This window comes from Canis aureus, chromosome 2 (assembly GCF_053574225.1).
Source record: "Canis aureus isolate CA01 chromosome 2, VMU_Caureus_v.1.0, whole genome shotgun sequence".
Taxonomy (NCBI): Eukaryota; Metazoa; Chordata; class Mammalia; order Carnivora; family Canidae; genus Canis; species Canis aureus.
In genome coordinates, this window is record NC_135612.1 from 30450316 (window position 1) to 30464331 (window position 14016).

Below are 14016 nucleotides of genomic sequence, written 5' to 3' on the forward strand. Positions count from 1 at the left end.
TACATATATTTTTTAAAAATGTGTATGTATACAGACATGCACACATCATCAAACTGTTTATCAAAGTGTTCCCTGCAAGTGCAAAGAGATCAGGCTACCTGAGATAGAGGGTACAGATGAGAGCTTTATGCATGCAGTGTGGTTTTACTTTGGTTTATTAACAGGTGAAAAAGAAACCATCTAAGTGGTTTTATGTCATTTTGTAGAACTGAGCATGTTGCAAGTTTAGTTATTTTATTGTTCTGTGAACTGTTCTTTGGCCGCAGACTTTTTTAAGCATTTTGTTTTTTCTTATGAATTTGTATGCATCTCACTTGACCTTTATTCAGTTCCAGGTTTCCATCTTTAGCTTTTGGAGGGGCTCTGAAAACCACCCTTGTATCACTGTATCATGATGGCTTCCGTTTCTTCAATTCCCGCTCTACTTCTATCTCAGTACAAACTGGTGCTAAGCGGAGCCCTGCCCTCCTGATCTTTGCCATTCTTTCTCCATCCCTTTAGTCCAGTTCACTTTGGACCTTTCACTGATTGCTCAAAGAAAGACACACCCAAGTTTTATTTTGATAATATCTTACATGTACAATGTAACCTGATTTTTCTTTCATTTTCTTCCTTACCCCTCTTCACCTAAGGAGTTCCTTCCCCATAAGCAGTAGGACCCTTCCTCTTAAAAGGAAGAATCTACTCCTTCCCCCAGTCCCTTTTATAGGTAAACCTCATCCCCAGGGTATGAGGATGCAGTGAAAAGGGGCGGTACTCGTGCTGCATTAGGCCTTCTCCAACAATGGACTCTGAACTCTCTCAATTATATATTCCTACTACTGAAAGTATGCTGAGCACATGTACATTCATTTGCAAATTATATATATGTACTACAGCTTAGCAGAATGGTGAAGAGCAGAGCTGTGGCACCAAATTCCCTGGGTTTGACAATCTAGAGCTTCACAGCTTCATTACTAAGTTACTAAGTCTCTACCTGCCTGATTACATACCTGTGAAATATGGATAAAAACAGCACTTCCTAAGGTTTTTATGAGGATTAAATATTATATGTAGAGAGCTCACAACTGTGGCTCACAAAGAGGAATGTAAATGCTTGCTATTGCTACTCTATACTAACGTCTCCATTTTAAAGAAGAGTTTTAGAGCAGTATTTAGTTTTAGATTCACAGCAAAATTGAGAAGATACAGAGATCCCCCATATACCCCCTGCCCCTACACATGTACAGCCTCTCCCATTCTCAACATTTCCCTACCAGAGCTGTACATTTGTTATCATCAATGACCCTATGTTGACATATGATTATCACCTGAAGTCTGTACCTTATCCTAGGGTTCACTCGTGGTGTTGTACATTCTATGTGTTTGGACAAACGTATAGCAACATGTATCCACCAGTAGAGTATCATATATAGTATTTTCACTCTCCTAAAAATCCTCTTTGTTCTATCTATTCATCTTTCCTTCCCTGTCCTAACCCTTAGCAACCAGTGAGCTTTTACTTTTATTGTTAAAAAGACCATCTTTGTTCTAGTGTATTGCTTTGCTCTTTTGTCAAAGATCAGTTAACTACACTTAGGTGGGTCTATTTCTAGGATCTCGATTCCTTTCCATTGATCTACTGTCTACACTTTCACCACAACCAAGCTGTCTTGATCACTAGAGCTCTATAGTAAGTTTGAAGTCAGGCTTTGTCAGTCCTCCAATTATTCTCCTTCAATATTGTGTTGGCTATCCTGGGTCTTTTGCTTCTCTGTGTAAACTTTAGCATTAGGTTGTCAACACACAAGACACCTTCTATGAATTTGCCTAGAATTGTACTGAATCTATAGATTAAGTTGGGAAGAGTTGACATCTTGGCAAGATGAAGTCTTCCTTTTTTTAAAAATTATTATTATTATTTTTTTAATGAGAGACACACAGAGAGAGTCAGAGACCCAGGCAGAGGGAGAAACAGGCTCCCTGGGGGGAGCCCGGGATTACGACCTGAGTCAAAGGCAGACGCTCAACCACTAAGCCACCCAGGTGCCCCAAGATTAAGTCTTCCTAGCCATGAACAGGAAATATCTCTGGTACTTTTGTTCTTCTTTGAATTTGCTCATCAGAGTTCTGCACTTTTCCTCATACAGTTCTCATATATTCTTAGGTCTATACTTAAGTATTTCATGTGTGGTGATGCTCATGTCAATGGTGTTGTGTTTTTAATTTCAAATTCCACTTGGTTCATTCATAGTATACAGAAAAGTGATTAACTTTTGTGTATTAACTTTGTATACTTCTTTCTTGCCATAATTATATATTAGCTCCAAACTATTATCTACATTTTTGTCTAAAACAGAAAATTTTAAGAGGCAGGCAATAAATAAAAAATAGATGTCCTAACATATTTTTCTCCCCACTTTCCACTCTGAAGATCACTGTTTTTGTCTATTGTACAGAGTTTGGCTAGCTTAACTCTTGGGTTAAATCTAAATGGGGTAGATAGATGTGAGATTGATGGTCAATATTTTTTCCATTAACTTCAAGTCTGAGATAAATACACACCACTGCTTTTGGAGGAAAGATTTATGCCCACTAAATGCTAGAAGCTTTCACATGTTGAGAACAAGACACTTATTGGCAGTGAACTAACTGTACTTAAATAAAGAGGATGTGGGTGGAAGAGAGTGAGAAATTCATAATTAAAATAAATTAGTCCTTCCTCCTGTCCAAGTATGAGGTCCATTAGGTTACCTTCTATACAGTGTTTGAGCCAAGAATATAGAGTGGCCTCAGAGGTGTCCAGACTAAAACTTATACCACTTTGGTGGATTATATGTATCTCCTGATTTTACACTAGTCACCTGCCCATTCCTGCCTGGTTGCTGGTAGTACAGACAGATTATAAAACACTGAATGTGTCTATTCCTAGTACAGTGGCTGGTACACAAAGTGCTCAATGTCTAAATAATATGGCTTTGAGTGGCTCAGGTTATGATCCTGGGATCAAGTCTTGCATCGGGCTCCTCACAGGGAGCCTACTTCTCCCTCTGCCTGTGTCTCTGCCTCTCTCTGTGTGTCTCTCATGAAAAAATAAAATCTTAAAAAAAAAAAAAGACGGCTTTGCACATTTGTATAGTGAAGACCTTTTTACATAACTAATGACAGTTCCTGTTAAAAGTGTGGTGGTTGCTGAGGAGAGGGGCACTCGTGGGGAAATGTTTACAAGCAACAGGAATAAAGGTAGATCCCAGAACAGCGCTTGGAACATAATGGGTGGTCAACAGCTATTTCTTCAGTGGATAAATGGGGTCTCAAAAGATAAGAACGAAAATGATAGTAGAGAGGAAAGAAGCTGACAGTGGTCTGATTGACATCTACAAGCCTGGAGAGGGGGAAGAGATCAGTGGGGCTCTAAAGGACAGATTATCTCAGGAAGCAGTGGAAGGCTGACTTGGAATGTCACTTAGAGGTTTGGCAGCAAAATCTGCTGATGCAACACTACAGTTCCTCACTGTAAGCTTGAGGAGTTCCTCAAGCTTATAATGCATAAGATTTTTTTTTTTTTTAAAGAAACTGTCCTAAGGAAATCAGTACCTGTAAAATGCAAGTCTCTTTGAACTCTCCCTCAATTTCCCTTATGAGAAGAACCCTTGCTCCTTTCTCCTTTTATCATCACTAACTTATTAACTGAATCTAACAGCAGCAACTGTTTCTTCCTTGGGAGAGCGGGTATTTGGAGCAGAAGAGCCTAGGCTTGGGTGACTCCCTGACCCTGGGGGTGACTCCCTGCTGTGCTTTGTTGTTTCCAGAGTGGCCTTGGCCAGCCCTTTACGCAATCTAAACATGATTTTGAGGCTCAAATGGGATGATGTATGTAAACTGCTAGACACTGAGCCTAGCTTGTGTACTCACTATTTGCCGAGTGCTTACCTAGCGCCAGGTCCTGCTCTAGGGATCAAGAATATGCTGAGAGCAAGGGCACAGTCCTTATTCTTATGGGACTAAACTTCTTCTGAGAGAGCCACACAGGTCCTAAGAGCTTATACCATGAAGAATGGCCTAAGCATCAAGGGAAGGTTCCTCTAAGGACACAGCCCTTAACTCGGTATCAGTAGGATGATATGTGCAGTAGCCAGGAAGAAGGCACTTGTGTGAGGGCTCTAAGGTTAGAAGGATCCACCTGAGGGACAGAGGAGAACAAGTATGACTAGAGGGGGTGGTGCTGGACATGAGTGAGGGAGTCAAGGACCCGATCCTTAGATACGGCCACATGAAGAACAGAGAGTCAAGAGTCAGGACTAATCAAACGTGGGCCCTACTGAGCCCAGAGGGTGAGGGAGAGATGGTGATGTGGGCTCCTGGGCTGTGGAGTTTAGTGGATGATGGTGTTTTCATGGGAGGAGGACATGAAGAAAAGCACATGTTGCTGGGGGAAAATTATAGTGGGGGGTATTAGAAAGTCATGAATTTGGATTTGAACACTTCTTTGAAATAGCACTCAGAAGTGGAGAACATGGAGTCTGCAATGACAGATCTGGGGCTCAGAGAACTGGCCTGGCCTAGAGACACACACTTACGAGACATCTCCCAAAGAGGAAATCTCACCTTCATCCACCTATGTTACAAAGAAGAGAGAAAGTATAGTGTAAGGAGAGAAGGGAGCCTAGGACTGAGTCTTGATGACCTTTAACATTTAAATGTTGACTAGACACACATGGGGGTCGGGTGGACAGAGTGGCAGTGAAACAGTAGCAGTAACAAAAATTAGGAAGGCAAAAAAGACCTATGGGTAGGTCACCCGAGCAGTGGAGAAACAGAGTAACTGGCTCTCTTGCCCCTTACTCACTGTGAGGGTACTGACCCTAAGATCTTGTCTGCTCCCCCAGCACCAGGATAAGAGTTGTCAGAAGTCCATAGCAAGTGGCTGATGAAATGCAAGGGTGGGGAGGATGGGTGGGAGGAACGCACTCGCAGGTCTTATACCTGAACATATCCTAACACTCCTCTGTCAGCACAGGATGCTCTAAAAGTCAAGGGCACTGCCAAAGTCACTGCCAGCTCTGATGGTTCAGGGATTCAGCAGCTTTAGTGGGGCATTTGAAAAGAACCTACCAACAGATCAAGTCTTGTGAGAGGCAAGATTCTTGGCAGACATCTCCAAATAGCACCAACCAACAAGAGAATACTTGCTCCCCCCACCCCATCAAAAACTACCAGTCTAGTTCAAAAGAAAAGCAACCTGTGTGACTTGCTTACTATGACTCAACACCAATATAGGAAAGCATGGCATCAAAAGTCATTCTGAGAAAAAAGTTATTCTGTACAATAAAATTAAAAATTCAAGAAGAAAATAATTTTTTTTTTAAAGAGAGAAAGTGGTAGCTCAGCGGTTTAGCGCCGCCTTCAGCCCAGGGTGTGATCCTGGAGACCCAGGATCGAGTCCCACGTCGGGCTCTCTGCATGGAGCCTGCTTCTCCCTCTTCTCCCTCTGCCTGGTTCTCTTCCTCTCTTTCTCTGTGTGTCTCTTATGAGTAAATAAATACAATCTTTAAAAAAGATAATAAAGAGAGAAAGTGTGCAAGAGGGATGGGGGGGGGGGGGCAAAGGAAGAGGAAGAGAGAATCTTAAGCAGGTTCCCTGCCTAGTGTGGAGCCCAACATGGAACTTGATCTCACCACCTTGAGATCAAGAACCTGAATTGAAATCAAGAGTCAGACACTTAACTGCCTGAGCCACCCAGGTGCCCCAGGAAAATAAAGTATTTTCTAGAATAAAAAATTAAAGAGTTAATCTGAACTTCATTAGGTCTGTTATATTTAGGGGTAACCTCTCCTAAGAGAATGTTCTGAAATTCTCCAACTTTTTAGAATTATCTCACATTTTGGACATTAGGTCAAGACACATTACACTTTTTTAAAAAAGATTTTATTTATTTGAAAGAGTATGAGAATGAGAGGGCAAGAGTGAGAGCAAGAGAGAGAGAGAGAGAGAGATCATGAGCAGGGGGGAGGGGCAGAAGGAGAGGGAGAAATAGACTCACCGCTGAGCAAGGACCCCGATGTGGGACTCCATCCCAGGACCCTGACCCATGCCAAAGGCAGATGCCTGACCGACTGAGCCACCCAGGCGCCCTCACGTTAAACTTTATGTTGGTGCTCGCTTCGGCAGCACATATACTAAAATTGGAACGATACAGAGAAGATTAGCATGGCCCCTGCGCAAGGATGACACGCAGTCATTATTCCCTCTAGGTTTTGAAAAACCTATTTTAATTCAAGCATGAACTCAAACTGATTAGTGTAAAAACGTGAACACACCAATGTTCATTTAATGGTGACCAGCTTCTCCCTCCACTCCTTTTATTGTCCTCAGCAGTAGTGGTGGCTGTTGGCATTTAATGGGTATTTGAGGAAAATCCTAGTGCTGTTCTGCTGCTCACTGGTCCCAGGCAGTGGATTTCCATACCTCAGGATACTCTAGTGAGGCTGAAGGGGAGGCTTGTATAGATGATCCCTAGTGAGTGGAACCACCGCGGCCTCCGGGAATTTAACAACAGCTACAGCAGAACCGGACACAGCTACATGCTGTTTCTAGGACGCTTGCTGTTCTACCTCAACAAACACAGCCTCTTACGTTCTATTTCTTTTTTTAAATTTTCCTTTTAAAGATTGCATTTATGTATTTGAGAGAGAGAAAGAGAGAGAGCGAGCATGCACAAGCAGAGGGAGGGGCAGAGGGACAATCAGACTCTCCGCTGAGCAGGGGAGCCTGACCCCAGGACTTCGGGGTCCTGATCCTAGTGGAAGGCAGACACTCAACCGACTGAGCCATGCAGGTGCCCTCACACCCTTTTTCTGGACACATCTTCAGGGTCACAGAGTATATATACCAAGATGCCACAGTGACTACACCTACAGAATATAATGAGCAACTGTAACTGTGCCAAATTGAGTCTCCGCCCTTCCACACATAGCACTGTGACTTTCGAGTCACATTGAGCTCGACATTGTCGCTGTGCAGCAACCATAGCAACCATTTCAGTCTTTTAGACTAACAGGTCAGTGTCTCCATGGGCAAAAGCAAGGGGTCCTGCTGTTCCCTTAGGTCGCACTGTAATTAAAGATTCACAGATGTAGAAAACACTGCAGGAGGGCTGCTTAGAACACAAAAGCCCAGACTTTACCACAATGTGGGGGTGGAGTAGGAGTGGGGGGGGGGGGAACCAGACAAGCCAATACAAAGGGCCCTCCAAGTAAAAGCAGAACTTTTACATGTGATACCATTCCAATTATCAAGAAAGCATTTTTTCCCCCACATTTCTTGTTGAAGTTTGCCTCCATTTGGATTTCTCTGGCACAAGTGCCATCTAAAAACTAGAGCCTCATTAGGTGTGTTATTCTTGCTTAGAATTAGGCAGAAATACTACATTTAGTGGCCAATTCCCTCAATGTGCATTACACTTCCAATATGTAGTCCATAAGGCAGCCTGGTAGGAGCAGAAATGACAAGGAATTTAGCATCAGACAGCCTTGGACTCCAATCGCAGATCTGTTGTTTATTGTACCACCTTGGCAACTTACTGAAACATTCTGAAACTCTGTTTTCCCATTAGTTAAATGAGGAACTACTGCAGCTCATAGAGTATGATGAAATTAAATAAAAATTTAGACAGTGCCCGGGGTTCATTAGGTTACCAGCAGCAATTATCATTAGGATAAGGCCAGTCCATGATCTACCATTACTTTAAGCCCTAAAGATAAGAAATCAACCTAAAATGATGACATTATAGGCAAATGCATATGACAAAGTAGGAAGAACATAAATGCAAATTACTTGATTTTTAAAAATGAAATAAATGAGGATTCAGGTGCACAGGTATACGATAGGAACTGACAATGTTTTTTAGCTCTTCGATGGGGTGATGGGCACCCCCATGTTTAGTGTTCCTTAAGGGGTGCACGTATGTTGTATGTACTTTTGTTGGCATAACGTGTTTCACACACAAAGATATCTAAAGTTAAAAAAGAAAAACACAGGGAGTAAAGACACCAAGATGTCTTATTATTTCTAAAAGGTAAGGTTGTAGGGCAGCCCGGGTGGCTCAGCGGTTTAGTGCCACTTGCAGCCCAGGGCGTGATCCTGGAGAGCTGGGATCGAGTCCCACATCAGGCTTCCTGCATGGAGCCTGCTTCTCACTCTGCCTGTGTCTCTGCCTTTCTCTCTCTCTCTGAATAAATATATAAATAAATCTTAAAAAAAAAAAGTTTCTCCTTGCATACTTATAAAAAAAATAAAAGGTAAGGTTGCAAATAACTTTTACGCATTTCTGTATTTTCCAAGCTTCTATATTAAGAAAAAAGAATTTGTTATAATAATGCTACACTGCTGAGCCCTTGGCTAGAGGCCCATTCTGACTGTGGCAAGAAGACACTCCTTTTCTCTGACCACTACCTCCACCGTGAACAAAGGCATCAGCAATTCACCTTTATTCAGGAAATGTTCACATTCAGAAAGTGAAACAAGTGCTTCTAGGTTAAAAAAAAAAAAAGTAAATTAACATTTGAGTTTTTACTAAGAGCTTATCTTCTCAGTAACTGTTCTATGAGGCAGCTTTTCTTATTCCCATTTTACAGGTAACTTGGAAAGTTTAAGCACCTTGTCTAAGACCTAAGTTAGGTTACAAAGCAAATTAGCTTTTATGATAATACTGTCTTACCTGGAAATTGTAGCCTTTCATGAAATGCAGGTGGGCACATGTGTATGTAGATGCCACGCTTTAAAAAAAACTGCACAGAAAACTCACTATGGTATTCAAACATTAAAGAGCTCAGAGAACTCCATTTTCTGCACCATGTCTCACATCTCATGCAGGAAAGCAGAGGGATCTCTCATCTTAGAGGAGTTGCTTTATTTTTGAATGGGTACAAGAAGATCCAGATACAGGGCAATAATGCTTTTCATGTGGTTTAAAAAGAAGTTAAGGAGTATAGCTTTCTGTGATTCAGAGACAGAGGACAGGACGGAGGGCCCAGATGCTTGAGTTTCAGAAGTAACCTTCCTTGGCATACCCATGAAAGACAGACTTCATCACAGCAGGATATTCGCTGTTAGTACATGAGATAGATTTTGAGAATGGGTAAGAAGACATGGCTTCTTGTGTTAATGCAGTCATGATTGTGTTATTTACCAGTGGCAATTTAGAATCTAAGTAAATTCCTGCCAGGTGGTCAGAATTCACTTTTTTTCTTGATGCCACACTAACTAAAACCCATTATACTTACTCCATTTTTCTTCAAACGAATTGCTAATATATCTGAACAGCAAATTCCAGGGTTTGTTCAAAAGCCACCTTCCACTTTTTCTACTATGCTCTGCTCATCCTCTTACCTTCAGAGGATCTCATCCCCCATCATAGCAACTCTCTTGGGGAGGGGGAGGATCATCTAGGACCCCAGAGATCCAGTCACTCCCCGTATAATTTTTAGGAATGCACCAGCATTCTGTCTTTCACTGACTGTGGATTATAGGCCTAGAATTTTAGATACCCAGATCCTGTAGGCTTGAGGGAGACACACCAGGGAGCCCAACACCTCAGCTGTGAGAAGAACAGAATAAATTATATCAATGGCTGCCACATACTGGGTGCTCATCAGGTTTAGAGACTACACTTAAATTGTCCTTTTGCCCTAATGACCCCATAAGAAGGCAGTCTCTCCACACATAAGAAAACTGAGGCTTTCAAACTCAAGGTCACAGAACTGTGACATAGAAGAAGTAAGATTCAAATGGACTCCCTGCCCTTCACCACAGTTCATCCAGAAAAGGTATCTGAGGTTTGGAACCACATGGCCTTGGCTGTATTTCTTTCTGTGACATGAGAGGAAGTGGAAAGTCAAGTCTTTGAGCTTCAGTTTCCTCATCTATAGAATGCAGACAGTACCATCTGACTCATGTCCACTGTGTGGAAACATTCATTAAATCAAGAAAAGATATGAGGGACACCTGGGTGGCTCAGTGGCTGAGCATCTGCCTTCGGCTCAGGGCATGATCCCAGGGGTCCTGGACTTGAGTCCCACATCGGGTTCTCGCAGGGAGCCTGCTTCTACCTCTGCCTGTGTCTCTGCCTCTGTGTGTTTCTCATGAATAAATAAATAAAATCTTAAAAAAAAGAAAAGATATGAAAACTTTCTGAAAAGTTAAGCATTGCACATACATGTGGCATTAAGAATAATGGAAACATGTAGATACTTGTTACCTATTCCGGTGTTCTGGCAAGTAACCGGCCCAAGAGAATGCTGAACATCTCTCTGCTCTGAATTCTAAAACGGATGCCAGACATCAGAACGTGTACAGCAAGGACTACACAATCTCCGGTACTAGAGTTGGGAGGTTTGGTTTTTCCTCACATGGGAGTTCTACTCTGTAAGATGGCACGTGACTTACCAATGCCTTGCTGAGTTTGGTCAGTCGGCTGTACACTTAGGCTAGGAGAAGTAGATGTCATAAAATAATACTCCAGGGTCTAATTACCAAGACTCCATCCTGCAGCCACTAGCGGTGCTCCAAGGGGGCAGCTGGCACATCCATTCACAGCAGGAAAAAAGTTCTGATATTCATCAGGGTGTGATCAATCACTCGCTCACATCTACTGTATCACCAAAATACCTCCAAAACATTACATTTCGTATTTTAGGGTACTCATCTCAAATAGCAATCTCATTTTGGCTTTTATGAAACTCATGAAATTCTTAGCATTATTCATCAACATTTTCCCATACAGGGGAGAGTTGACTAATCCTAACTCGAGCCAGTGCAAGGAGGGGGAACCCAGCAGAGAACACAGAATGCCATACTTAGCATTTGAGAATGCCAAGTTCAAAGCAAAACAAATGGCTTTTTTTCAATCCAGAGAACAAATGAAAGATTACAACTTAAAAATGAATATGGGTGAGACGAAGCAAACTTTATTTTTGCTGAGATGAGTACTCATTATAGAGAGTCTGGAAATAATAAAATAAAGTCCTACATTTTAGAAAAGTCACCTTTGAACTAATATTTCAATTATCCATTACTTAAAAAGTAATGAGCCTTGAGACCCGAGAAAGCTCCCCGGGTTGGAAGATAACCAGGTTTTGAAGGAAAAGTGTTGTGTCCTCAAGCTCTAAACCACAGATGACAGCACTACTGGCCTTTCACAGTTAATATGAAACCAGTACAGGGTGGGGTTTCATGTTGCTTTCCAATCAATGTTATTAAGGTATAAGCCAGTATTTTCCTCAATCAAATCACTTTCTAAAATAGTGCTTTCCTAGCTGTGTTTGGAACACATGTGAATGTCATTTGTAGCAAAGCAACTCCTCTACATGATCCCCCTTTAGGGTATTCTCATGTTTGTGTCATCACCTCCTCTTGAGGGCAAGCATCACCTGTGATTAACTTCTAACAAACAGAATATGGCAAAGGTGACAGACTGGCATCCCCATGATTACACTGCATTATGTAAGACTCCGTCTTGCTATCACAAGCATTTGTGCTTGTCTTTATTCCTCTCTCCACTTGCTGGCTCTGAAGAAGCAAGCTGCTATGAATCCTACATATCTCCAGGAAACACAGTGCTGTCAACATCCACATGAATAAGGAAATAGATGCTTCTCTAGTTGAGCCTCCAGATCAGAACCCAGCCTCAGTTACTGTCTTGATGGTAACCTTCAGTAGACGATTCAGTTAAGCCGTGGCCAGACTTCTGACCCACAGAAACCATTAGATGTAAATGTGTACGTTTGAAGCTGTTAAGTTTAGGTGATAGAGAATTAACACACCATCACAACAGTCATTTTTTGCAAAGTGAGTTATCACTTCCTAATTAATGGTTTTCTTTTCTTTTAAGATTTTATTTATTTATTCATGAGCGACACAGAGAGAGAGAGAGGAAGAGACAGAGGCAGAGAAGCAGGCTCCCTGTGGGGAGCCCAAAGAGGAACTCAATCCCAGGACCCCGGGGTCATGACCCGAGCCAAAGGCCAATACTCAACCACTGAGCCACCCAGGTGCCCCTAATTAATGGTTTTCAAGTTTGGTTCTCTTAAGAGAAGGAAAGGAAATGCTATGCTTCTCCTGAGAGGCTGCTCGTCATAAGAGCCACTTGTTCACCGTGTTAAGTGCCCCCCCCAAACTGCTCCCCACAACAGTCATATGAGGACAAAGATGGTTAAGATATATCTATTTCATAAGTGGAGAAATTGTAGGTCCAACACCAAAAGTCCCACAGTGATAGCCAAGATCCAAACCCATGATCAGGGATCCCTGGGTGGCGCAGCGGTTTGGCGCCTGCCTTTGGCCCAGGGCGCGATTCTGGAGACCCGGGATCGAGTCCCACGTCGGGCTCCCGGTGCATGCAGCCTGCTTCTCTTTCTCTCTCTCTCTCTCTCTCTCTCTCTCTCTGTGACTATCATAAATAAATAAAAATTTAAAAAAATTTTTTTTCAAACCCCATGATCATCTGAGAAGTGCGTGTTCTGTCTGCAATTCCATGCTGCCTCTAATTGTTTCTGTTTTAATAACCTATTAAATACTTTGTTAACATTAAAGATTTTTTATTAAACTACTTTTCCTTGTTTAACCACTGAGGAAGGACCTTTAAAGAAAAGTCATCACACGGGGCAGCCCGGGTGGCTCAGCGGTTTGGTGCCACCTTCAACCCAGGGCCTGATCCTGGAGACCCAAGATCAAGTCCCACATCGGGCTCCCACATGGAGCCTGCTTCTCCCTCTGACTGTGTCTCTGCCCCTCTCTCTCTGTGTCTCTCATGAATAAATAAATAAAATCTTTTTTAAAAAGTCATCATTAATATGTTATAATGTGTAACCTATTAAGTAACTAAGATGGCTCTCACATCCATATACTGTGCCTTATATTATGAAATAGCTTTCCTAATTATGGAAATGATACTGCCCTGGTATAAAAACAAATTTTGAAAAGCATCAAGAATTTTAATTTTTGATTCAGTAATACATATAATTAACAAGAAAAAATGTCTTTTTCTGAATACAACATATAATATAGGTATAATTCCATTTCACACAATATTAAGCTTCATAAACCTTTTTTAATGACTAAATATCCATCATTTGTTTATATCATTTAATTAAATAGTCACTTATTCCTAGTCACTCAGGTTGCTTATATTTTCTCACTTTTGTAAATGTGGCAATAAATATTCTTGTGGAAGGATGTGCTGAGTCATAAAAATATTTGTTGCCAAGTTGTCCTCCCAGGAGATTATACATTACTTATACTCCCACATAAGAGGTATGAATACCTGTTTCCCTTAATCCTAACAGCGGCAATCAGGTTTTAATCCTGGCCAATTTGATAGGCAAAATGGGAGGCTTACATAATTTGCCTTTCTTTAAGGAGTTTGAATGTTTCATACACTTACTTTTTTAAAACGTCAATTATGTATTAAGATGGGCAAAAAAAAAAGCTCCAACTGAATGTTTATTACTTATTTGAAAGAGATTCTACATATTAAGATTAATCTTTGTCTTACATGTTGCAATTTTCCTTGTACTCTTTTCTTCCATAATTGATGCTCAGAAATTTTTTTTAAAGATTTTATTTATTTATTCTTAACAGACACAGAGAAAGAGAGGCAGAGACACAGGCAGAGGGAGAAGCAGGCTCCCTACGGGGAGCCTGATGCAGGACTCGATCCCAGATCCTGGGGTGACACCCTGAGCTGAAGGCAGACGCTCAACCACTGAGCCACCCAGGCGTCCTGATGCGCAGAAATTTTTAACGAAAATGTTCTTAAGGGCAGCCCAGGTGGCCCAGCGGTTTAGTGCCGCCTTTGGCCCAGGGCATGATCCTGGAGTCCTGGGATCGAGTCCCACGTCAAGCTCCCTGCATGGAGCCTGCTTCTCCCTCTGCCTGTGTCTCTGCCTCTCTCTGTGTGTCTCTCATGAATAAATAAAATTTTAAAACAGAAGAGAAACCATATGAGCTGTACGCACCTTCTCTGAGATACCTGAAAAG

The 14016-nt window shown here is 41.8% G+C and overlaps 1 protein-coding gene and 1 non-coding gene across 3 annotated transcripts in view; one reads left to right on the plus strand and one right to left on the minus strand.

The window, feature by feature from the left end:
* The window catches only part of IQGAP2 (IQ motif containing GTPase activating protein 2), a 288130-nt gene that overhangs the window by 193568 nt on the left and 80546 nt on the right, over positions 1 to 14016 (minus strand). The window lies entirely within an intron of this gene.
* LOC144304206 (U6 spliceosomal RNA) lies at positions 6135 to 6239 on the plus strand. The gene has a single exon (XR_013371153.1). It is a non-coding gene; the product is annotated as a U6 spliceosomal RNA (small nuclear RNA).